This window comes from Galeopterus variegatus, unplaced genomic scaffold (genome assembly GCF_000696425.1).
Source record: "Galeopterus variegatus unplaced genomic scaffold, G_variegatus-3.0.2 Scaffold7434, whole genome shotgun sequence".
Taxonomy (NCBI): domain Eukaryota; kingdom Metazoa; phylum Chordata; class Mammalia; order Dermoptera; family Cynocephalidae; genus Galeopterus; species Galeopterus variegatus.
In genome coordinates this window covers 60,767-86,643 of record NW_007733545.1, presented here as the reverse complement: position 1 = coordinate 86,643, position 25,877 = coordinate 60,767, and the positions used below count along the sequence as shown (strand labels likewise).

Sequence of the window (25,877 nt, the reverse complement as noted above, 5' to 3'; positions counted from 1 at the left end):
GGGGGGGGGGGGGGGTCGGGTCCAGGCCACATTGCTTCCAGTGTATTGACTGGACTTGGGGACTTGAGTGTCCTGTGTGGTCCATACACTCCCCAAGCCACCTGCAATTTGATGCCACCTGGTGGCTGTTGTCAGCTCCTCTTCCATATCAATACAGATAACTCTGGGTACCTGGATCAATCGAGACTTCCAGGACAGCAACAGTAATGCTGGAAACTTACTTGGGTTACTGGAAAAAGAGAATACTGACATTGGGGCTCAGAAAACAATACTCCAAAGGATGGCACTTTGGCATGCTGAGCACTTTGAACTAAAGGAGATTAAAAGGCCTTAGAAGCAGCCTCAGAACCAATGACTCTCTGACCTCCTGTTTTTTCCCCCAAGCATAGGGTGAAACTCTCTCTCTCAAGTTCCCTTGTCTGGAATTCCTCCAGAAGGAATACAAAGGCGTTTGACCACTCCCTGAAATTATATTAAGCAGGGAAGATTAAACATATCACAGGAGGGAAAACTGAGGCATTTCACTACATCTAGACAGACTTTGTCACGAGCTCTTATCTATTCTTTGGGTTCATTCAACTCCCCTAAAAAAATCATTCACCACCCCTTAAAATTGCCTACATTCCTCCACTTCTTTCTCCCCTCTGAAGAGGGTATTTAAGCTTCAACCATCTGGCCCTTTTTGAGTGTCATATTTTGAGGAGCTCCTGTGCACACACACACTTGCCTGGTAATAAATTTGTATACTTTATGCTTTTTCTCCTGTTAATCTGTCTATTGCCTGTTTATTTCAGCAAACTCAAACCTTCATGGTGGAGGGAAAAATTCCTTCATCCCTACACTGGGGACATTGCTTTTCCAACAGGCTGGCCCAGCCCCAACTCTCAAAGGAGATAAGAATTTGAGATTGACCCACTTTGAATAAAGGAGCTACCATGGTGTTAGGTCAGAGTGGCTTTATTAAGAGGTTTTCCTGCAGTGTGAAGCTTGGCACAGTTCTGCTGGAATCAGACTCAAAGAAGGACCATCCAGTCATCAAAAAGGAACTTTAAAGAAATTCAAATCTTTAAGACTACCTTTTGAAGGACAGGAAAGGGAGTCTAAATCACAACTCACAGTTTTCACTCCCCAATTTGTTTGCACTCTGAGGCTGCTCCAGAAACTCATGCTACTAAGTCCCCCAAATTTCCCAGCATCATTCTTTCTAGCTTTGCAGGCTGAGCCCCAAACCCTTCACCTCTCCTAAAAAATCTGTTCTCATGATTCAGCTCCCTGAATGACTTAGAGTCCACCAAAAAGGTCTTAGTAACAGCAGGCATGTGGTAGGTACGGTGAGGCCCAAAGAAGGTGAGATACAAGTTCATAAGTCCTGACTGGTCAAAGCAGAAAGAATAAGTGGCTTATACACAGTAAGTGAAACACCTCATTTGTTTAAGAGTAACATTCTTAAGAAGAATGATCTAAAAACACAAGTGCTCCTTGAGCAATTTTAAAATGTAAGTGAAAAATGATGCTGTGGGCCAGCCCGGTGGCGCACTCGGTAGAGTGCGGCGCTTGGGAGCGCGGGAGCGCTCCCGCCGAGGGTTCGGATCCCATATAGAGACCGGTCAGCTCACTGGCTGAGCGCGGTGCGGGCGCGACACCGAGGGTTGCGATCCCGTTACCGGTCACGAAAAAAGACAAAAAGGAAAAAAAAAATGATGCTGTATTTTAATCATTATGATTGTTTTTCTTTAGGGGCTGGCTGGTTAGCTTACTTGGGAGAGCATGGTGCTGATAACTCCAAGGTCAAGGGTTCAGATCGCCTTACTGGCCAGCCACCAAAAACATAAAATAAAATAAAAATATTGCTTTTCTTTGCCCTGATATGTTTATTTATTCATTTCAAAAAGTGACTTTTTTTTCCTTCTCTCGGTCCTGATATACTATGCCAGTGAAAAGTTGGCTGAAAGGGCTCCTATCTAGTTATGAGAAGAGTCAGCAGAAACAGAGGTGCAGATTTCAATGACTCATTTCCATTCAGTGAATACTGGAGAGCATAGAGACGCCAGAGGTTGGTTTTTACATTTGAGTTAAGAAGTTATCAAATAAAAATAAAATAAATATGTTATAGAGAATACAAATGAGAACAGATTCCTATCCTTTCAGCTTTTAGCTGACTACTCAATATTGTCTATATTTGCACTGAAAGATAATGCTAATGTTACAAGCTTCAGAAAGGCCTGCACCTGGAATTATTTTACTCTGTAGCGGTGAAGGTTTTCTAGCAAACTATCTAGACTCTCTTCCCACTCTGGTTATCCTTTGTGATCAAGAGTACACATATGTCAGGTGGCCACAAAACAGATGTGGGATAAAAGCCACTTCTTGTATCTTTTCATTAATAAGCTCTTATTGGCTAAGCTAATGAGTCACACACCATAAATTTACGCTGAGGCATTATTTAGCGGTCCCTGGTTATTGGATTTTAGAAATTTTTTCAAATATGAGAGAACAAGCCCATAAGAAAGTACAAATAAAAACACAATATGACAGGGCCGGCCCGTGGCTCACTCGGGAGAGTGTGGTGCTGATAACACCAAGGCCCCGGGTTCGGATCCTATATAGGGATGGCCGGTTAGCTCACTGGCTGAGCGTGGTGCTGACAACACCAAGTCAAGGGTTAAGATCCCCTTACCGGTCATCTTTTAAAAAAAAAAAAAAAAAAAAAAACACAATATGACAACAAAAGAATTAATTATACATTCAGATAGATACAGTTGTACAGTAGTCAAACATCTTTTTGATGTAAACATGATCCTAAGTTTTTATAGAGCACAAACCAAGCTGTGGTTTGACAAGCCTTGTGAAGTGGTAACCTCCAGGCAGCACTCATGTTGAAGGCAACCTTGGATTTCCTGTGACTTGTATCAGATGGTCTCTTCCTTTTGAACTGGAGACCACCAGAGAGAGAAGGGCTGCCTCGAACCACTCTCTAGTATCTGCCAAGGGCAAAGTTCTCCTGATTTGGTCCACTTGAACAGTAGTTGTTTTTAAAGCCCAAACGGCTTTGTTAAAAAGAAGATTTAAAAAATCTGATGCAGTTGACGGTGGGGTGCTGGATGGCTCTTAGTAGCTTGCTAAAGTCAACTGTGCACAGCTCTCCCCACCTCTGCATCCAGTGACATTTCTCTGGTAGCCTGAAATTGGCCTTGGTATGAGTATTTACACCATGGGAATTAGAAAACGCTGTAAATGAGCAGGTTTCCCCTTGGAGAGCCAATTGTGAAGCCTTTGCAGCACACCTCTGTGTACAGAGCGGCGCTGTTCAGAGTGTGGTCTGCAGAAAGGAGCCAGTGCAGAAACTATTTGTTGTGGTGCTTGGTGAACTATGATATGAAAACTGAGAGAGGCTTTTAGAAACTTTTATAGCAATTTTACAGAGTGTTTTGTCTGCTGAATCTAATAATTTTTAAAAAGTGGCTTGTTTTTGTATATCTTTGCTTTTTAAATTTCCTTTTTCTAGTAATTCATTTTTATTACCTTTTACCAAAGCATTAATCTGCAGCGAAATGAAGATCAAACAAACAAACAAACCGGCCCCTCCCCAGAGACAGTCTGAGAAGCACTGGTATAGAACATTTGCAAATCCAGAGACCAGGGCAGCACAAGTGAGGTTAAAAACATAATAGAGAGGTAACTTGAGACTATTTAGAAAGCAAAATGTTGTGAAGAGGCCAAATTAAAAAACAAAATGTGGAAGGACCTATATGTGGGACATAAAAAGACTACAGCAGAAATACAGAATGGGAAAGACTGGACTTACGGTTGTTTTTTTTTTTTTTTTTCTTTTCTCAAAAGGATGACTGGTAAGGGGATCTCAACCCTTGGCTTGGTGTTGTCAGCACCACGCTCAGACAGTGAGCGAATCAGCCATCCCCTATATAGGATCCGAACCTGTGGCCTTGGTGTTATCAGCACCGCACTCTCCTGAGTGAGCCATGGGACGGCCCTTGGACTTGAGGTTTTAATGTCAGGTAAGATGCCTATATCCGAAAAGGCACGTATGGATAGAAGAGTGGTATCTAGAACGATGGAAGGACTATTGTTTGCATTTCATTCTGGGCACCTCTCTTTAACAGGACATTGCAGGGTGCTCCCAGGAGAGAAAAACCATCCATTATGAGGAATAGTTTAAAGAGAGAGGATGTTTTGTTTGGAAGAGAAGACAAGGATTTTCAATTATTTGGAGGGCTATTGCGTAGAGGATGGCATGGACTTGTTCTGTATAGGTCCCCAAGGGAAACCACAAAGATAAGAGCTCAGAGAGGCATAAAGTATAAGTCTCCAGTTGTTAGCTGCTCACAGAGGGAATATGAAGACCCCACTGTGAGTTCTCAGTCCCGGGATTTGTGCACACAGCAGCTCATCTTTTGGCTGGGAAGTTATGGAAATTGTACCAACACATGACAGGAAACTAACCTAGGTGACAAGATTTCTTTCAAACTGGAGCTCCTGTGGCTTCATGAATATGTGTGAAATTATAGAAAAGAATTTTAAGAAGTAGGGTCCCATTGACAGTGAAGCTAAATAGTCAAAGAAGGAAACCTAAAGAGGAGGCCGGGGAAAGTGCTACCAACAAGGCTGTTTGGTAGCATGGACAAAGGTGCTGGCATCTGGGGAAGCAGATGAGGACATTTGGCATTGATGAAGACAAAACCGCTAACAGGCAAGCTGGCCGCTGCTGCTTCCAGCCAAGCAGGCCCAGAAGTCCTTCCCTTAACAAGGACTTGAGCAGGTCATGCTCCCCGTGCTGATGTGCAGATGTGCTGTGCAAGCTGCACTGCCCCATTGCATGTCAGACAGATTGGGGGCTGGCTCCAGTCCTCCTCCACTGGCAAAAAACACGAATCAAGGCAATGACAAAGACAACAAGATGGAGAATTAGTTTAGACCCTTGACATGCCATTAGATCCTCCAAAGCACCAGAGAGTAAATCCTTACTCTGTATCAGACAGTGTGCCAAGAATTTAACAGACATGGTCTCACATGTGAGGAAGATCCCATTATCGACATCTGATTGATGGAAATATTAAGGCTCGGAGCAGGTAACCGATGTCCTTAAGTCATATGGCTACTAAGTGGTAGAGTGCTCAGGGCTCCAACTCCCATCTCTTCATTAACCCAAACCACCTCGATTCATCCCCCCAATAAACCTTTCCTCAAGCACCTTGTCCAGTAAAGCATAATGCTTTCCATGAGAGATTCCTCCGTGCACAGCACTCTGCACCCCTCAGGCACTCACGAAAGGCTCAGTGAGTGAATGAATTTGGAGTGATCAACAAGGGAGGCCCAGCTGCGACTTTTAAGCTACTGCAGAAAGAGAAAAACAACACAAAACAAAATCCACATGGAAAAATCACTACCTTGTTTCAAAATATTTACAGCTTCCCGTTCACAGGCCACCCAAAGCGTGGTGGTCAGTGGTGAGACAGCAGAGCTCAGAGGCTGTTGGAGTGGGCACACACCCTCCATTCTCGGCCTGCATCTGTTAGAGGCCCAGGGCACCCTGCCGCCTTCACTCCCAGTTAGTTTTGGCTCAAGGGAGGTGGCTTATGAAAATGATTTCCACTAAAGCCATCCTCCCCAGAACCCACAAAGATGACTAGCTCAACTATCCTCAGTGAAAGTAGAGAAAAGCATGCCTGTGTGAGTGTGTGGGAAGGAGAGGGACTGGGGACAAGGGAGGGAGGGTAATGTAATGACCCTGTGGTCATAAGACTCGCCCGTTGGTAGTTACTAGTATTCCAGACACTTCCTAATGCCAGACAAATGCCCCAAGCCTCGGCATGTCTGGCTTAGAGATCTATTCAACTGATAGCAGCCGCCTCTTCTGGGGAGAATGGATCTTTTAGAGAGAGGCTGCTATGCTGCTAATCAAACACAACATTGTTCTCAGAACGGAGGAAGAATGGAAAGGTTTGTTTCAGAGTCACGACATCTATTTTATTTTTAAGAGGCACCCAAGTTGTTTTAACAAGTCACTACAACACTTGGGCTTCCTGAGGTGAGGCTGTTTTGCACAGGGCATGTACTGTACAAAAATCCAGGGAGGGAGGGATCAGAAAGTTACAGTCATTAAAAAAAAAAAAAAAAAAAAAAAAAAAAAGCCCCAGGCACTTGATGCCTGGAAATGATGTAAGAGGCAGCCACTCCTCTGTTAGCACTACAACCAAACAATGCTTAGGCAATCCACAGCAGCTGCTCTCCAAATGTCAGCGCCAGCCCACTGGAAAGAGCTTGAAACCCACCAGGCTGAAGGACTCTCCTGTGCTTTTCTTGCCTACATTTTCCCCAAGCACTCTCGGGAACTTGGTAACAGGTAACGTGGCAACCTTTGACTTATGAAATGGCAAAGAGCATGATTTCAGGGAACAAATGGATTTTTTTTCCAGCCAGCTGCATCTCCCCCACCACCCCCACACCCAACCCCCTCCCTCCCAACCCAAAGTATGGAAAACAAAGCATTGCCGCCGACAATCCTTCTCTCTAGTGCCCCCTTGTGGCCCAGCTTGCAACATCACCCATGTCCCCTGAAATCCGCGGCCCAGCTTAAAGTAAACGAGTGGCGCTTTGGGAGGGGTGGACGTCTTTGCTGGACCTGTCTTCCAAAAAGCACAAAGAATGGAAGCCAAGACTCAGAATGTCTTACTTTTTACCTTATCACCTTAACCAAAGTTTTATACTAGCTGCAGGGTGAACTCTGGGTTGGAGCTGGGAATTGTTTTTTGCTTTTTTAAAAAAGTGGCAGCTAGGGTAATATTTTTCAAGGTGGCATGTTAAGAAGAACTGCTGTGGCCATGTTCACCAGTCTCTTTGTTCACTTCCGAGGCACAGCTGAAGGCTGGGCAGACGGCAGTGAGGATTAATAGCGAAGAACTGAGGGTTCCTGCTGGGTGGAACTGGCATTTTCCACTTTTACCTGAATTTGTACTTTATTTGCAGACACCTTTATCTCAGGCCGGAAGCACTTCTAACTCTTACTGCTGGCTTCCAGTTAGCCTATTTGCAAGGATTACTTAGGATTTCCAGACTGCAGGCCCAGCTTCCCAGAGAGCAAGCCTCAAAGCCCCTCCTTAACTCTTTCATCTTTGTGTGGGGCAAACACCCACAAAAATGCCCAGGGCAGTGTTTTTAACCTGTCTTTTTCCTCTCAGGTACTGCCTTTGGCTTTCTGTGTTTGGGAGGAATGATTACAGTTGTGAGTTGCTGGTAGCTCCGGCTACTCCAGAGAAGCTGGCATCTGTTCTGTCTCCGTCTGGAAATGTTAACTGGAAACTACGAGGTTCAGATCAAAGTAACTGTTCTCTTCAGAAAGCTCCATTAATTAACTAAATTAGAGGAAATTAAATGATGTTTGGGGGAAGGCCATTTTAGAAGACCTAGGTCCAAGGGCTAAGGTCTAAAACTTCTAATGTGGACTTTTAATGAAGCTTGGCAATACGTTAAATAATATTGGAAATTGAAGGTTACCATATGTAAAACAGTTGTTGCCTGAAATTAATAATTTCAAAGGAATATCTTGAAAGTAGACAGACATTTGGCTAGCATTTACCTAGGCCATTTATTTAATACTGAAGATTAAAAACCTGGAGCTCTGAGTAAGAATCATTTGGCCAGTAGCTAAGGTGAGTCATGTCATAGCCGTCACAGAACTAGGACGCACATGTTGGAGCCAGGCTGTTGAGAACAGTGGGCTCACTAATTTACAAGGCAGGGGTGTTGCTTCCAGTAGGGAATGTGATCAGGATTTCACGGCTCATTTTCCCGGGCTTTCCAACAGGTGCTATTGAGTCATCCACTACACAAGTGACTGCCCTGGCAGTTTCATCTGTTAGGATTAAGTTTCCATTTGTCCCATTACTTTATGAAGTGCTTTCTACCACTGAGTCAGATATAGCACTTCCTCTTAGACCTAGGGAATTTTTTTTCAACATGTGTAATAATGTGTGTGTTTTTCAAAATGTGTCCCAGCCACGTCTGCAGATCTTCCTGGACTGAATGGACTGTTTACAGGAGGGGAAGATTCAAGGCCCAAGGTCAGGGTTGCAGAATTACATAAGGTTTCCTGTCTGGCAGCTGGTCTACCAACACCTCAGGTTAGGGCAGACTGGATCTTGCTGAAAGACCCCATGCCCGGGAGGCTGGGGTGGAGATGGTGCCAGGGGCAGGGAGGCAAATTTTTCTTTCAAGCTTTTCATCCACCAGCTTTCATTCCTGTCAGATGTCACTTCTTAGCAGTACCCTTTTTTTTTCCTGACCAGACCGAGAGAAAGGAATTAGTTAAGGACATAACAATCACAAGGTCAGGCATTGTCTGTCTTGTTCACGGATGTCACTGCAGTACTTTACAACATGTGTGGCACATAGTCGTATGGTGGTAAATAATTGTTACCACGGGATGGAATGGACAGGGACGAGAAGAGACTTCCTGGAGAAAAAGAAAAAGGGACTAACAATCAGGGAAGGGAGGTCACCTGGGCAGAAGTAAAATGAATACCTCAGCAAAGCCCTTCTCTGTGACGTTGGACATTGCAGTATAATCTGTCACCAGTGCCCACTTCTGTTTGGCACTGGTGAAGGGCCGGCCAAGTGCAATTATGGTTGGCCAACTTTTGACATGGAGCTAGTATGTCAAATCTCAATCCAATGTCATCTGAAAACAGTTTGTCCCACGCACCATCCACCTAATGTCCTCCTTTCTCTCTGCTTGGCTTTGCCCACAGGCCCTGGCTCAGTGGCTTGTGAGGGGCCCACGTGCTAAGTGCCTTTTCCTGTGCAGCTGCATTCTCCTTCCTGCCTTTCACTCCTCATTATTCACTGACTTCTTCGCATGCTGTGCTGTCTGCTTGCGTGCAAGACGGATATCTGAGAGCCAAGGAATTTTCTTTACCTTCTGGTCTCATTTCATAAGAATTAGTATCACCTGCACAATGGGACCCTGGAGACCGGAATAAAAAGGAAAATCTGGAATGGAATCACACAACAGAACAGGCAACGAAGATTCCCCTGCCACGCTGCCGTGTCTGGTGACCCCGAGGCTGTGTGGAGTAGCTGATTGCTTCTAGATGGGAAGAGGGTATCCAGCACAATTTCTGATCGGTCTTGCTTCAGAATGTGAGATGGCTGGGCAGAGTGAGTAGTGGCTTGGGTACAAACCAGGAAACATCACAGCGGGGGAGAGGCCAGTGAGGCTGGGTCCTAAGGGCGACTTCAGTGTGGATTTCTCAGCAACCTCTGCTGACTGGCAAGCTCCCTGGGCTTTGGAGAGAAGACCCATTGGTGCTGCTGCCCTGTGATCAGAGGGCCTGGAGCAAGGGCTTGGCCTGCAGTGGGGGCTTTTGCATAAGGTGAACTCAAACCCCCAAACCTGGGTAAACAGGATGTGTGGGGACATGAAGGAGAAAGAGAAGGCATCCACCATTCCTTCCTGCTCGTTTCAGCATGATGAGAAGTGATTGCCTGGGTCTGGAGAGCGGTATGAGGGCAGCCGGGCCATGCAGTGAGGCACTTAATCATTCATCCTCCTCCTCTCCTCTTTCCTCCAGGAAGCCCCCCTTTTCAAAGGAAAAACAGGAAAAATTATCTGGGTTAGTCTGTGGAATACCGTTTATATCAGTCCCTTGACCCAGAAAGGGCACCAGCCCTGACCGATAGGTACTAAGTAACAGGATCAGCGCTTCCAATCATCCGACTGCATCACCGACAGGGCGGGACACGGGTCCTTCTCAGGGCTCTTTCTCCCCAAGACTGAAGTGTCCCTTCAAGACTGCATTTAAAATACCACCTTACTGATAGGTACTTGTCATTTGCCAAAATTAAGTAAAAATAACCTAGGAAGCTGGTGCGGCCAGCACTGGAGTCTGTATCAATGCACTCTCCGCAACCCCCATCCTCGTCCTCATTCACTGAGGGTTTAGTAAAGACAGGAGCTGTACCGTAGTCTCATTAAATTCTTAAATCAACCCTGCAGAGGAGGTTATGCTCTCAATTCCACAGATGAAAAGTGGCTCCAGAGCTTGTGCAGGTTGGAAGCAGTTTGGAACCTGGGTTCTTCCCAGCAAAGCCTCCTCACATATCTTTGCAAGAGTTGCCTTATGCTTCTGTCCTTAAGATATTTTCTGAGCCCTTGTGAGAACAGTGGGTCCATGAGCCTTTTTTTTTGAAACTCTTCTAGCCAAATGTACTTGGAATTCAGGACTTCTGGGATTGTAGAAAGCTACTACACACAGCCTCAGCGGGGGTGGGCAGCACCCCTGGATCAAGCACTTGAACACGTCTACAGGGAGAGGTCGTACAGTCACACTGCAGGTAGTTCCAAGACCAGGTTAGAAGCCGCTGAGCCATGAGAGCTCCTGCGTGGGAGCATCCTCCTGCAGAGGCATCTCAGGTTCTGCAGCTCTGTCCCAACCAAGCCATCTGTGGAGGGTGGCGTACGGGTGGCGATGGAATGGTGGTGGGTGTGCAAGGTTGGATATCGTCAAGGAGAAGAGGGATCCAGGGTCAGATTTCGTCGTACTTCTGACATTTCTTCTGCTGGCGTTCTGGGTGTACATTGGTTTATTTATCACTGTGTGTGTGTTTTGGTGCACTGTACTCAGAAACATCCTGTTTTGGTTTTTATTATAATGGTAATAAGGGTACTAGCAGGGGCTTTTAACTGTCCTCTTTCCAGTGTGGGATAATGTCTATATAAATTACAGAACGGGGTCGTCTGATGTGTCCTTGTAGATAAACACTCACATTTGCATGGCTGTATGTGTGTTTTTATCTCATCTTTCCCACCATTCTCTTCCTCACCCCTTCTTTCCCATCCCCTACCCTCAGGCTGACTTCACATATAGCAAAATAAATAAAACCAGCATTCTTTACCTTGCCCCACTATAATTTGTACTGACAGGAGGGTGGCTGCATGCTGATTTGATGCAGCTCAGGACACTGGCCTGAGTTTGTCTCTGCAAGGGCACTCTTCGTGCATTAGAGCACTGCCTAGTACACAGTTCGGAAATCATTTTCAGAAACACGCATTTTTATATCACAAGAGAGAACCAAGGTAACCCATGCAAAATAGCTTGAAATAAAGAATAAACTGACGTGTGGGTAGACATCTATGTAAATGAACTGCAGATATAAAAAGATCAAGCACTAGACATTTTTATTACTGAAACAAGTACTACACTGCCTCCTGGTGTGGATTATATTCCAGTTTTCAAAAGGAACCATAGTAAGTAAAGGCAATAAAATTTGGTTTGTTTTTTTTTTGTATTTTCATCATCATAGGTCAAAGATGTTATTAAGTATCACGTCTGAAAAAGCACCTGCAAATCTGCTAAGCCAGAGGATACTAAAATGTCTCCTGTTGTGTATTTGGGGCCGTGGGTGAACTTTCAGGCTTGTGCTATGGAATTGGCTCGTGGTGGCAGCTGACATGCTCATAATTATGATTGTTCTGTTACTGCTGCTTCTGTTCCAAGTAGAACACAACAGGACAAGGCAGGAATGCGGAAAAACTTGAGGAAATTAGAGCTAGTCTTTGGATCGAAATGAGCTACCAATAAAGGGTTGGGAAATGGATCTCAGGGAAGAGAAGCACTTGATGGCCACTGCTCCAAGGTGCAGACCCTTTGCAGCTGCTGATGACCTTGTCAGGTCTCCAGATAAAGGCATGTCTTGTCACCCTCAGGCACCTGGCTGAGTGGTAATAAAACGGTTGCCTTATCTTCCAAAGGTGGAGTTAGTCAAACCTCAGCCCGAGGTAATTACAGTGAACTGAAATTGCCTGTCATTTACAAAAAAGGGGGAGGGAGGGAGAAAGGAAAAAAGCTAAAGGCAGGAAATTGTGTTTGTCTCTCTCCTTGGATTTAAAAAAGAAAGCCATCAAAACAGCAAGAAGTTTTCCAGGGAGTGAGAAAAACAGCCTGGCTAGACTCCCCTCACCCCGGGTTAACAGGATTGCTGACAGATCAGGACCACGTGATGATCAAAAAAGAGGCTCAAGCTGATGAAAATCCAAGAAATCTTCTTAGGAGCCTTCCTTTCTAAATGTAAATGACTGAGTCATTGCTTTGCTAAGGAGGGAAGGAAGTTACAATCACACCAAGTGACTCATTCATTGCTGTTAGCTCCGGCAGTTGGATAAAAAGTTTTAGCAAAAGCAGCAACAAATCTGCTTTAAATACTAGCACAGTAAGGGAATTCCTCTCTTTCAGGATGAATGCCATCCACACAAAAGAGCTCCTGTTGACATCTCATTTACAATCTCCCCCGGGACACAGACAAGACCGTTTCAATAAACCCGGCTCAGAAACACCTATTGTTTAAAATCTTCAACTAGCAATGGGCTACCACCACTCCCTATGGCTTTGCAAAATAGAAGATTTAGAAGGAGAAAGATTGGGACAGTGGAAGTTATGAAAAGAGGCAGGAAAAAAGTCCCTTTGACCCGATGCTGTCAGCATGCATGAAGAATTAAGTTAATGGTATTTCCATTTTTACAAAAAGTGCATAAGAAATGCCAGTGATGTTCCTGAACCAGTGATTGTGAATTCTAAATTTGATGCCAACTGTATGTGTAAAGAAGCTAACTACTGCCAACATGGTTGCTAAGTGAAAAGCCAAGGCTGTACTTAACCTATTCCCAGCCTTACAAAAGCCTAACAGCAGCCACAGCAAAGCACCAGGTGAGTCTTTGATATGGGCTGTTTGTTTCCCTGGGGATTTATAGTATGACCGTCCTTCTTTCCAAGTCGAATCTTCAGCCTCAGGGCTGGAGCCCACCCTTCCACTGGTTTCCTCCTTCTAGTCCCACCGTTTTGCTCCCTCTTTCAATAAAACATGCACATTTTCTGGATTATATAATGTTTTTCTTTGATGTGCCTCAAATTAAGGAATGCATCTGTATTTACAAAAAAAGGGGTGGGGCATTTCTCAAATGCACGTTATCTTTATGCTCCTAATAGATCTTCCAGATCCCTTTCTCAGCACATGACCCTTTTTATCAAGCCAAAACCCTGGACAATATCTTTAACTCCTTGGGTCCTTCTTGTCTCTCTTCATTTTTATTTATTTTTTATTGTTTTGGCAGCTGGCTGGTAATGGGATCTTAACCCTTGATTTGGTGTTATAACACCAGGCTCTAAACTAACTGAGCTAACCAGCCAATGTTTCCTATCTCCTAAGTCCCTCTGGAATCATTCCACATCCCTCTGCGCACCTTTCTGTTTCCCTAGAACCTACTATTTTAATCTCCATAGAGTATCACAGCAACACCTAACTCAAGGTTTCTCCCACTCCGAGTTGTGACTTATTAACGGGTTGTGAAATCAATTGAGGTGAGTCATTCAGTTTCACCATTTAGGAAATGAAAACAACAAAATAGAAATTATCAGAGTGCATCATCCCTAGGAAAAGAAAGTATTGTTTTGTAAGTCTTGTTTTAGTTTGTGTGTGCATCCGGATCTGTGTAACTGAGCAACAGGTAAAATGCATTACTTTTCTAACTGGCCTCGCTGTGTCTGTGTTGGCCCTGCTTCCAAACTGTCGTCCGCACTTAGAGGGAGAGTTGAGAACGCTCAACAGATCTGTCCCTGCCCAGTTGACAAATCTGCCCTCAGGCTAAAGTTCAGGGCTTAGGAGATTCTGAACGACCTGGTTCCTGCTCATCTTTCAGGTCTCATAATGCCGCATCCTCCTGTCCACTTTTACTTTTAGTTATTCAAACCGTTAAGTTCCCTGGCTTTGCACATGGAATTCCTCTATAGGGACATTCTTTCCTCTTCCTCCTCTTTCATTTATCAACTCAGATGTCACCTCTTCCAGGAAGATGTCTAGAATGTCCTTCTAAATGTCCCTCTTAGTTCTCATTAGAACACTGCACTCTGTATGTGACAAAGTACTTATTACATTGTAATTATCTTCTCAGTTCCCTGCTGGACTTGAAGCTCCAGGTGGGCAGTCAGTAAACATGTGTTGGTGAATGTAGTGTATCAAATGCTCCGCATCTTACACGTGTTCAATTGAATTAAATCTGGCCTAAAGGTTTCTCCATACATAGTGGACTGTAAACTAACGGGATGTGTAAACAGCTTTAACTACTCTCCTGACAATAGCTGAGCCTGAGCCAATCACAGCAGCCATGCTTCAGCCAACCACAGGTGGCCAATTGTTCAAGCCCTCTTCAAATCCAGCTGTTTCTGGACTCACCTTACTTTTTCTGTGCATAAACGTTATCCAACCATGTGGCAGCCCCAGGTATCATTGAATGTGTACTGGTCCTAGGGGCTCCCCGATTTGCCGATTGTTTTTTGCTAAATTAAATGCTGTTAAATTTAATTTGTTTGAGGTTTTCTTTTAACACAGTTCATAGTAGCATCCTACAAACCAATTTGGGTAGTTATTTTAATGTATTTTATCTCTATTTCTCAAAGCTCTAGTCTTCATTCTTTTTACACCTCAATATCTCCTGTTCATTTATTTTTCAAACACAACCTACTTAACTTTCGAATTCACTGGATTCCACTTCTTAAAAATCAAAATAATACAAAAAAAATTATTTATTTTTTTGGTATCTGGCTGGTATGGGGAACCAAACCCTTGACCTTGGTGTTACAGGGTGGTACTCTAACCTGAGATAACCAGCCAGCCTAAAAATCAAAATAATAGGGGCCGGCCTGGTGGCGCACTGCTACAGTGCGCCGCTTGGGAGCGCGGTGGCGCTTCCGCCGAGGGTTCGGATCCCACATACAGACCAGTTCCTGCTCACTGGCTGAGCGAGGTGTGGGAGCAACACCAAGGGTTGTGATCCCGTTGCCGGTCCCGGTCCGGTACAGGCACGACACTGAGGGTTGTGATCCGTTGCCGGACACAAAAAAAGACAAAAAAGGAAAAAAAAATCAAAATAATAAAACAGAAAGCTGTTCGCCAGTCACTGATCCTCTCTGAATCTCAGATCCTTCATAGGTACAAGGAAGGGCAGAACTCAAAGAGCTCTAAGATCCTTTCCAGTCTATTATTCCCACCCTCTGATTTGAACTTTCTCCTTTTAAGAACCAGAGAGGTTAAGTGACTTTCCCAAGGTTAAGCAGCTTTATAGCAGCAGGAGATTGTTTGCCTGTCTACAGATTTTTAAAAAATTTATTATTATTATTTTTTACTTATCATTATAGAGTGTAGTTCTCTACAGATTTTTAAAAAGCCAGCAGCAAACAGAAACCAAAAAGTTTACCCAAGAAACTGAGTTCCACTAAGAATTATTGTGAAAGAAAATTCATAAAATTAAGAAAAAAGGGGACTTGAAAACCAAACCAACCAAACAAAAAAAACGAACAATGACATCCGTAGTGGATTCCTGCCTGGTCAGGTCCACACAAATTTTAAAATAGCCTAGCTGTGGTTTGCTATTAGATGGAGAGAGTTAGATTTCCTTTTAAAAAACTAACCATGAAAAAGAATTTTGTGCGTTCTGACCCCTTGTAGTGGCCACTCCTAGGAGGCATAATGTACAGACACAACATGAACACCCCACTGTCTTCCTTAGTACCGAGGCCCTGGTGCCTTGACTTGTAATCACTCAAGAAGAAAGCTGCAACTCACCAGGGTACAATTTGGCCTCAGTTCTTGTAGCTTTTCTCCTTCCTTCCCTTGCCAGAACCACGCTAGAGAATTCCCTGCTGTCCAGGACAAACTTCTGTGCTGTTTGCTTACATTACAGAGTTTGGGTTTAGATAGCCTGTTCTAGAAAGCAGAACGCCAACAAACAGAAATGTACACAACAGCAATAATACTTATTTTTTCCCTTAATGTTGTATGTTGTACTCTATAATTTATAAGCCACCATACATGCCTGCTATATTTGTTGCTTTTTCCCCCTCTAAATCTACCAGCAATAGTTTGCCTTTGTGTGACAGAAAATTTGACAGAAAATTATGGAAAGAAGAAATTGAATTTGAAGAGCATTCTTACAAAAAAGAAAAAGTAATTACTCTAACTATACCAAACTACTATGTATATGAGGACCCAGCTTTGACTTATAACCAGGTGATGGGATTTTGGATTACTTTTACTTTAGTCTTTGGGCTTCTCTGAATTTTCCAGTTTAAAAAATCTGCATTACTTATATAATCATATAAAAGCACAAATGTCAGAATAAAAATTAGATGCACTATTATTTCTTCACTGCTGTGACACCTGACTACAGTTCGTACAGTCATGCGCCACATAATGATGTTTTGGTCAACGAGGGACCGCATACAGGATGATGGCCCCGTAAGATTATAATAAGTATGCCACATAGCCTAGTGTTTGTGTAAGTACACGCCATGGTCTTCCCACGATGATGAAATTGCCCAACGTGTCATTCAATGACTCATGACTGTAATTTTATTCTTACTATGTACAAGTATGTTGTTGTGTATTTTTTCTTGTTTTGACCATTTGTTTTTGAAGGAAATTTTATATGATTACTACATTAAAAAAATATTGAAAAACTCTTTTAACATTGCACAATATTTCACTGTCTTTGAAATCTAAAGGAGCACTGACCCACGTGACACGGCCGAACACTGGCAGATAACTCCTTTATGACTTGGCTGCGGCACCTTGTATTAGCCTCTGCTGACATTTTCACAGCTAACTGCATATCATTTCCTGAGCAAACCAATCCGTTACATGCCTTTGTGTCTGTGGCAATCATCGGTGTTTACTCCCTCATAACCATCCTCCCTGTCCTCCTGGCCTTTTCACGCAGCCCTGGCTGTTAGGGGAAGCTGGCGCCCTCCCTACAGTTGGAGGCTGAATCTTCACTGGCCTACAAGACAGAGATGAGAAGGGAGTTCTGACGGGAATGCATCTGGGAAGTCTCACCTCGCTATTTTAAGGGACACAAGGCAGGGACATCCCTTTTCTTCCTCTGGACATCATCATCTGCAAGGGATACCTGGAGCTGTGGCTGGGCTGCAAGAAGCGTGGACCTGAGAAGACAAGCCCATGCTGGGATGGCAGGTGGAAAGACAGCAAGAACCTGGTTTCAGTAAATGTATTAGTTGCCCTACCTCTGGATTTGCTATTATTTAAGAAAATAAATACCTTTACTATCTAAGTCACTTTGATTTTATTTTTAAAATTGTATTTGTGTGCTTGTTTATTTGTTTGGCTTGGCATTTATGCACTAACTTTATAGATTATGTCTATGTGTTGTCAAGGCTCAGAATACAATATCCCAAAATATGGCACTTTGGAAGTTGAGAAAATCATGGAAGCAAGAAGGTCACTCTGTATGAGAGCCAAATAAAGGAATTCTTTGACTTATGTTGCCTATAAGTGGGTCATAAGACCCTCTGAAATGAGGGTCTTGCCCTATATCCAGAGGGTAAGAAGAATCTGTACAGACATGCCTTACTGCTTTCCCCTCACACTGCCCCCACCCCCTATTTGTTACCAGTAGATCATTCCCCTTTCATTCAATCCTAGAAACACAAGAGTTCATTCTCCATGGAACCTAAGCATAAAAATACACAATTTTCCCTGGGTCTTTGGGTCTTCATTTCTGAAGGTTCCCATGTCACATAAAACTTTGGTTAAATAAATTTGTTATGCTCTTCTCTTGTTAATCTATCTTGTGTTATGGGGGTGACAGCCATGACCCTTGCAGTGAAAGAGGAAAACATATGACTTTTCGCCCCTAAAGTGTGTTGCACTCTCTTTGTCACCTCTCCCCTCCTGGGTGATGGAGATGCAAAGGATTACTCAAAGCCCATTTCTTCTGAGCAGTGAGAAGCCCTGAAGGGGTTAATTTTCCAGGAACCCTCAAGAGAGAGGCTTTCCTCCTTGGAAAAATAACCCTGAGCTGGGGTTCTTTCTCAGTATTTATTCTCCAGGCCAGAAAGTTACAGAAAAGGAACAGAGGTGGAGTTATGGCTTAAGTATAGTTTAACAATAGAGGCTGGTAACATCAGTGAAATAACAAAGTGACATTCCATAATGCAATTTGCAAAAGGTTAAGTGGATCCGCCAACAAAAGCTTGTTCTTAGCAAAAACTGTCTTTTCCTACAGCAGTTTCCTCAGTATTTTTACATAACAATAAAGCAACTTTAGGTTATCCTGCACCAAGCACGTCTGTCCTTGAGCCCACAACTTTGCTGTGTTACAATTCTTTATCTACATCAGAGACTTTAGCCTGGGGAAAGTTTCCTGTCTTTCGCAAGCTTAACATTTCTATGTATAATTTTTAAAAGTTAGGCTATAACCTGAAACTACAGGGCTTTGGAGGCTAGGCCCTGTGAAATACATTTGCTTTGTAAATGTTAGTATAACTCCACAAAGTGTCCTTCCTTGCTTGGAGAAATCCTGTTCATTCATCAATCTTCACCTCATTTGTGTTCCTTCCATGAACACTTCCTACCTATCTTCGTTATAAACCTCATCACACTTTGCTTGGTATAGTCTTGTTCTAATGCTCTTGGCTAAAAGCAAAGAAAAATAAGCCAGCGGGTAGATCTTTGACTACTACTCCATTTACTTGTTGAATTAAGTGAGTCTGTATGGCAAATTCTATTACACAAGATATCGCTGAACCAAATTTACAAAGAGGTTCTCAGCCTTGGCAGGCCAACTGCCTTTATCAGTAATGTGGTGACTGGAGATGGATCTCAGGTCATACCACACCCAAATATGGCACCTTGGCATTTGAGAGAACAGCACAAGCAGGAAGGCCTGTCTCACCTTCCCCTTGCCCTCTTTCCCTGAAGCAGGCCAGAAAACCTAGGAAGATCACTCTCTGACCTTCTTCCTCCCTTCTCCCCTGAAGACCCTCAGGTGACAGGTGTCCTGCCCTATACCTGGATGGGAGGACTGACAAACAGAGATGCCAAGAAAAATCTAAATGAACAGGCCTTGTTAGTCCCCCCAGCTTATTACCATTAATGATCATACCCTTTGTTCTCCATGCTTCTGCACAGGTATCCAGAAAAATGTAGTTTTCCTGGGGTCTATGGGTCTTTATTTTTTAGGGCTCCAGTGTCATATAAAGCTTATGTTAAATAAATTGGTCTGCTTTTCTCTTGTTAATCTGCTTTTTGTTATAGGGGTCTCAGCCATGAACCTAGCAACAAGTGAGGGAAAAATAAGACTTCTCGCCTTCACTGGAAAAGGCAGCATCTCAAGTTAGCGAGACCTGGTGCAAATCGTGACCTGCCCATTACAAGCTACGTGACCTTCGACTGTTAAGTTATCTTATCCTCAGTTTCCTCATCTACTGAGTTAGGACAACACCACTGCTATGGTGTGAATTTTTGTCCCCTTCAAAGCGCGTGTGGAAGCTTGATCCCCAATGTGGCAGTGTTGAAATGTGAGGCCTTTTAGAGGTGATTGGATCCTGGGGGCCGTGCCTGCATTGAATCCCTTAATCCATTAATAGGTGAATAGATTAATGGGTTATCATGGGTGTGGAGTGGTGGCTTTATAAGGAGAGCACAAAACACACTCTTGCTCAGCCCTCGCTATGTGGTACCTGCATCTCTGTAGAGGGTCCCCACCAAGAAGGAGGCCCTTGGCAGGTGTGCCCCTGGACCTTGGACTTCCCGGCCTCCAAAACAGTAAGAAGTAAGTTTTATTACTTTATAAGTTACCCAGTTTCAGATATTCTATCAGATATTCTAAGTAACAGGAAACAAATACAAACACCTTTCTCATAGTATAATGAGGGCAATGAAGATGTTAATATAATATACGGTGATGCAATGCGGCACTTAGCTGACATATAGGAAGTAGCTCTTTTCTTCTTTCCTTCCATTGGACATCATTTGGTACCACAAAATTCAAATATTATGAAAACCATCTTGAAACCCCCTGAGGGAATTTTGTCTGAGGGGCAAGTTCCCTACTTTTAAGATGCTTTGGTGTCTACAGCATGAAGGGCACTGCACAGGTATGTGTGGGCACACGCTAAGATGCCTTTTCCAGTGTTTGGTTCTAAATGTTCACCTCATCACTCCTGTCTCAACTCATATGGCCTTCCTTGGAGACCCAGTTTAGAGGAGACCTGCACCTTCCCATCCCAGCCCTGAGGTCCCTACTGATGTGAGGAGATGCACAGAGAAAATGAAATCGACTGTGAAGGTATTGCATCTCTTATAAGCTAACAGCACTTCTGGTGTGCGTGAGGGGTGCAGACTTGCGGCTTGCGATTCTGCTCTTCCTGGAGTCTTCCTGAGGCCTCCCTACCCCCTCAACTTGTCTTTTTCATTAACATGCTCCTGCCTCCCACCTTTAAACCACAGCAATAAGAACACCAACAATTCCCGAAGGGAAGTAAATGCCTTCATTTTGCCAGGTGCACCCATGGCCCTGTGCAAAAGGCTTAAGATCGTCTGAAGCTATACACACCTTCTACACGAAGGTGGTCAGGTTACGCCATCCATCTCTATAGCAACCAGATATCTCAATTATCTGGTTTAGCGCTATGGAGGTGGTAAGTGATGAAACAGAATTACAGGCTCAGTTTATTGGTGATGTTCCTGTTATGCAAACACCCAAGGTTCTGACATCATATGACCTTTACATTCTAGTTTCAGTCATAAAACTAGTTATGAACCATTGACCATCTCACATGCATTTTTATTTTTAGTTATGCTCCAGATGTTTACACGAGATAAAAATAAACAAAACAACCAAAGCCTTTCTACTATGTATGTCTCAAAGTCTGTCATTTTAGTCTATTTTCTATTGCTAAAATAAAAGGAATTAGATTAGGAAGTATGTTCTGGAAAAAAAAGAGCTTAAGTGAAATGTTGGTAACAATGCATTTGATAAGTTGTATGGGATATAAAATAAACAAAACCTTTCTTGAGAAGAGCAGTTAGCATTCCTGAGAAAGGAGTGAAGGAAACAGTGCTGGCTGAAGGGACCCTGTCCTGTGCCTAGTGCTCTTCAGAAGTGTGAACTTATGAATGTGCGAATGCCTGGAGGAATTGAAAGACCCTGGGATTCCAGGTCTATAAATCGCAGGTCTGTGACCTAAGGCAGTGCACTTAACTATTCTATGCTTTAGTTTTAACCATCTGTAGAATGGGATAATAGCTATAAGATGGTTGTTACGGTGAACATTAAATAGACAGCATGTGTGAAAGCCCTTTGTAAATGCTATGCATTTGTTAGGTAAACAGCAGCAGTGGCCACCCAGTACTCGTGGCTGTTACCTTTTTTGGAGCTAGGTGAGTAATATTTCCAAACCACAATTCTTCCCAGAACAGCATCAGTTGAGTTTGCTCTCGGCTAATATTGAGTTGGGGTTCTGGGGATTCTGCAAAATATTTTATAAAATTTGCATAAAATTGTACATTTAGGCTAAATAGGAAGGGGAAAATGCTGCAACAGTTAATGTGGGTCAAAGGTAATTGTCTCTAATCATCAGATTGCACACTTGCCCTCCCAGCTGCCCCCAGTACACTCATAATATCTGTTGTAAAAATCCCATGGCGGCACATAGCTGCATTAAAACGAAACTATTCTTCCAACATAGATTAGGGTGAAGCTAAGTACATTTCAAAAGTGATTGGAGTCCAATATAACTTAGAGAGGAGGCAGAAAATAATTTTTTTTTCCTTTTTGTCTTTTTTTGTGACCGGTAACAGGATCACAACCCTCAGTGTTGTGCCTGCACCACGCTCAACCAGTGAGCGGACCGGTCTCTATATGGGATCCGAACCCTCGGCGGGAGCGCTGCCGCACTCCCAAGCGCCGCACTCTACCGAGTGCGCCACCAGGCCGGCCCAGAAAATAATTTTTAAAAGATGCATGAGGCTGGCCAGTTGGCTCAGTTGGTTAGAGGATGGTGTTGGTAACACCAGGGTCAAGCATGCAGAACAGTAATCCCTGACTGGCCAGCCACCAAAAAAAAAAAACAACAATTGCATGAATGGGGTTGATAGTGTGGGTGGTGTGTGAGTAAATGAGTAGAAGAGTCGGGACCAGGAGATATAACGTTATCAGAGTTAGTGCTCGCTGGGGGTCTCTGTTTTCTTGACTAGAAGCTTGCTTCTAAGGAGGAAGAATTCAGAAGCACATGAACAAAGAGACTCCAGGAGGACCCTGTTTGAATTTCGAGCAGGCAGGAAAACTGGGTCACAAGCAGATAATCTCTCAGGAGTTGCTTTAGGATTGGCCTTGGAAACGTCCAGGTGAGGAGAGAAAAATCCAGGGAGATTTTGGCAGCTGGGACGGAGTGGGAGAAGAGATAGCAAGTCTGGGCAATAGGAAAGGGGAGGCCAAGAAAACATTTTTCATTGCTTTGTTGGAGACAGAGTCAGCCCTGAGCAAACGCATGAGTAGGTGAAACTTCCTGGGTAGTCTGTCCATGGCCGGAGACCTGCTGCCACCCTGCTCTGCCCTACTCACTCCAGCTCCAGTTCACTCCATCTCTTCCTCACTCCTTAGGCTCCTGCTCCTTGACGGGTGAAAATCTTGGTTGTCTGATAAGGGAATGCATTTGGGGGGAGTGCATTTTTAAAAGAATTCTTGCAAACATTTCTCTCCTCAAAAGTAATAAATATGCATTTCGAAGGGGATGTCTGTAGAATTGACCTTCATTCCAAGGACTGTCTGAAACTGGGAATTTCTGACACTGCTGAGAGACCTATAGTGAGTGCAAATGCCTTCCGGGGCTCTCAAACCATAATGAAGCCTGGAAAGGGAAGAACTAAATTTTATACTTTGCCTGCTACAGTTATGGAATTGTGCCAATTACTTTTTACACATGATTATTGTTCCATTTCACAGATGTGGAGATGGAGGAAGAGTTCAGAGAGAGGCTGGTAGCCAGCCCAGGGCAGTCTGCATTTTCCAAAGGTGACCACAGCAAAACCTTCCACCTGACATTTTCTTCTAGAATGGGGCTTGAGACTGTCTCTGAAAAGAGACATCCAGTAAAAATTTTAGCCTCTGTGGACCAGTCTGTCTGTGTCCTGACTACTCGACTCTGCCACTGGAGCACAGCCATAGGCAATATGTAAAGGAATGGGCAGGGCTGTTTTTGAGAGGTGAGCCAGATTTGGTTTGAAGGCCTCAGTTTGCCGATCTCTGAGTCTAGTTATCCTCCCCCTGCACTTGGGAGGTTTGTGATTTGCTTGTTCCCAAGATAGTCTAAAGGAAGTGACACTGCATGACGTCCGAGGCTCGATCAGAGGAGGTGCTGCCACTTCCACCAGCCATCACATAAGCTGTCCCCAGGCAGCCATGCTGTAAGGAAGCCCAAGTTAGCCCATGTGGAAGACCACGTGGAGAGGCTGTGAGACTACAGGAAGAGAGGGAGACTACAGCCAGCCTCAGTTGTCCAGCCCTTGCCTGACGGCCAGCTCAGCAGAGACCCTGAGCCAGAACTCCCCAGCTGAAGCTTTTCCCAAATTCCTGACCCAGAAATGGAGACATCATAAAACGATTGCTATTTTTTTAAGTCACTGAGTTTTGGGGGTGATTTGTTATAGAAATAAACAGAATATTACCCCAAAACTAGTGAGTGGCACAGATGGGATTCAAGCCTCGGCTGGCCTGGCCCCAACCATGTGTTCTTTCTACCACATGACTGTCTTCCAGCACTTTTTTTTTTTTTTTTTTTTGTCTTTTTCGTTACCGGTAAGGGGATCGCAACCCTTGGTGTGGTGTTGCACGCACCGCGCTCAGCCAGTGAGCCCACCGGCCATTCCTATATAGGATCTGAACCCACGGCGGGAGCGGGAGCGTCCCTGCGCTCCCAGTGCCGCACTCTCCCAAGTGCGCCACGGGGTCGGCCCTGCTTTTTGTTTTTAATTGTGGTAAAACTTACAGAAGATAGAATTTATGTTACAGAACATAAAATTTACCATATTACCATTTGTAAAGGTGTACAGTTAAGTAGTGTTAAGTGCATTCACTGCTGTACAACCAACCACTGGAACTCTTTTCGTCTTGCAAAACTGAAACTCTGTCCTCATTCGACAGCAGCTCCCCATTCTCCCCTCCCTGCCGCCCCTAGAAACCACCATCCTGTTTTCTGTCTCTATAAATTGAGCTAATCTAGATTCCTCATGAGAGGGGAATCGTATAGTATTTGTCTTTTTTGTGACTGGCTTATTTTGCTTAGGATATATATATATATTTATTTATTTATTTATTTATTGTCTTTTTTCCGTGTCCGGCAACGGATCGCAACCCTCAGTGTCGCCCCCGCACCGGACCGGGACCGGCAACGGGATCGCAACCCTCGGTGTTGCTCCCGTGCCTCGCTCAGCCAGTGAGCGGGAACCGGTCTGTATGTGGGATCCAAACCCTCTGCGGGAGCGCCGCCACGCTTCCCAAGCGGCGCACTGTAGCAGTGCGCCACCAGGCCGGCCCATATATATATATATTTAAACCTATGTTGGTTAGCAAGTTTGACAAGAGAGTAGCAAGGGTTTGTCGAGGAAAAATGTCAGAGAAACTAGGCCCCAGTACTCAAAGATGGAACACGTCCAAGGATGGACTTTGCAACAGTGGTTGCTCTGATCGTATAAGTTCACAGTGTCTGACCACTAAAGGGCTTTGAAGAGAGGAACCCATGAATCAAGGATGAGATAAGGCTATTTGGTTTGTTTCAACATGTGGACTGTTTGACTTCCCTATCAGAGCCATGCCTTGCGAATGAAATCATTTCTATGACACAGCCCTTTCAAAGAGCATTAAACACAAACACTCACTGTCTGCTCTTTTATTTCCTCTGTGCCCAGGGTGTGTATTGACTTGGTGGAATTCCTGGGACTAGCTGTGAATTAGTATCAAACAAAAACCTCTAGCGGGGAGTTGGCTCTGGGAAGGGTGAGACTTGAATGCCGTTTGCTTACACAGACTAAGGCTGAGCCTTTGGCGGCTTCTTTGACCTTCTCTGCCTCTCACCTATCTCTGACCTAAGACACATAAAAGGCAGTTCTGGGTCACAGAACACACTTTTAAAGTTAACAGCTAGGAACCCCCCTCCTGCATTTACCCTAATGGTGTCTAGCCCACGTGTTACACTGGGAAAGAATGGAGGTGATCGTGAATGTCCTGGGCTCCTAGGCCACTGTTACAGGCTGAATTGTGTCTCTCCTCCTCCTCAGTTCCTATTTTTGAAGTCCTAACTCTCAGAACTTTGGAATGTAACTGCATTTGGATAGGGTCTTTAAAGAGGTGACTAAGTTAAAATTAGGCCATTAGAGTGACTAATGTATGACTTGTATCCTTATAGGAAGAGAGACACCGGGAGTGCATGGGCACAGACCAAGTGAGGACACAGCAAGAAGGTGGCCATCTCCAAGCCGAGGAGAGAGGCCTCAGGAGAAACACCCGCTGACACCTGGTCTCGGACTGCTAGCCTCCACAACACTGAGAAAATCAATTTCTGTTGTGCAAGCCTCTCCATCTGTGGTACTTCGTTATGGCAGCCCTAAAAGACTAAGACACCCATCAGCAGAGAGTTCACAACCCGAGGTTGGAACTTCAGCTCAGGAAAGTTCCGAAAGTAAAAACCAAAAATCTGCAAAGGCAAGAATCTGGCCTGTTAGTGCAGTTCCTCCTTCTGCATCTTAAGTGGCTGCTGGCAGGTTCGGAAGGCGGTGCTGGTGGCGGAGCCCAGGGAGCACTGACTAGGCCCAGACCAGGCAAGTCCAGTGCAGGACTGAAGGCCTTGACTCAGAGGGGGCAGGGGGGACCGGAGCTCCAGTCTGGAAAAGTGTAGAAAGCGGTGGGGAGACCGAGCAGGTGTCAGGGCACGGCTAAGGGCTTATATGGATGAGCATTTCACTAACCTCTTCCCTCTTCTCCTGGCCACCCCAGTCCGTCCTTCCCCCCTCCTCTC

At 44.4% G+C, this 25,877-nt stretch overlaps 1 protein-coding gene and 1 long non-coding RNA gene across 2 annotated transcripts in view; one reads left to right on the top strand and one right to left on the bottom strand.

Annotated features, from left to right (window-relative positions):
* The window catches only part of LOC103607450 (disks large-associated protein 1-like), a 65,455-nt gene that overhangs the window by 13,475 nt on the left and 26,103 nt on the right, over positions 1-25,877 (bottom strand). The gene's annotated exons all lie outside the window — the stretch shown is intronic.
* On the top strand, positions 11,277-17,158 carry LOC103607449. Its single transcript, XR_551966.1, has 2 exons — positions 11,277-12,719; positions 16,569-17,158. It is a non-coding gene; the product is annotated as an uncharacterized LOC103607449 (long non-coding RNA).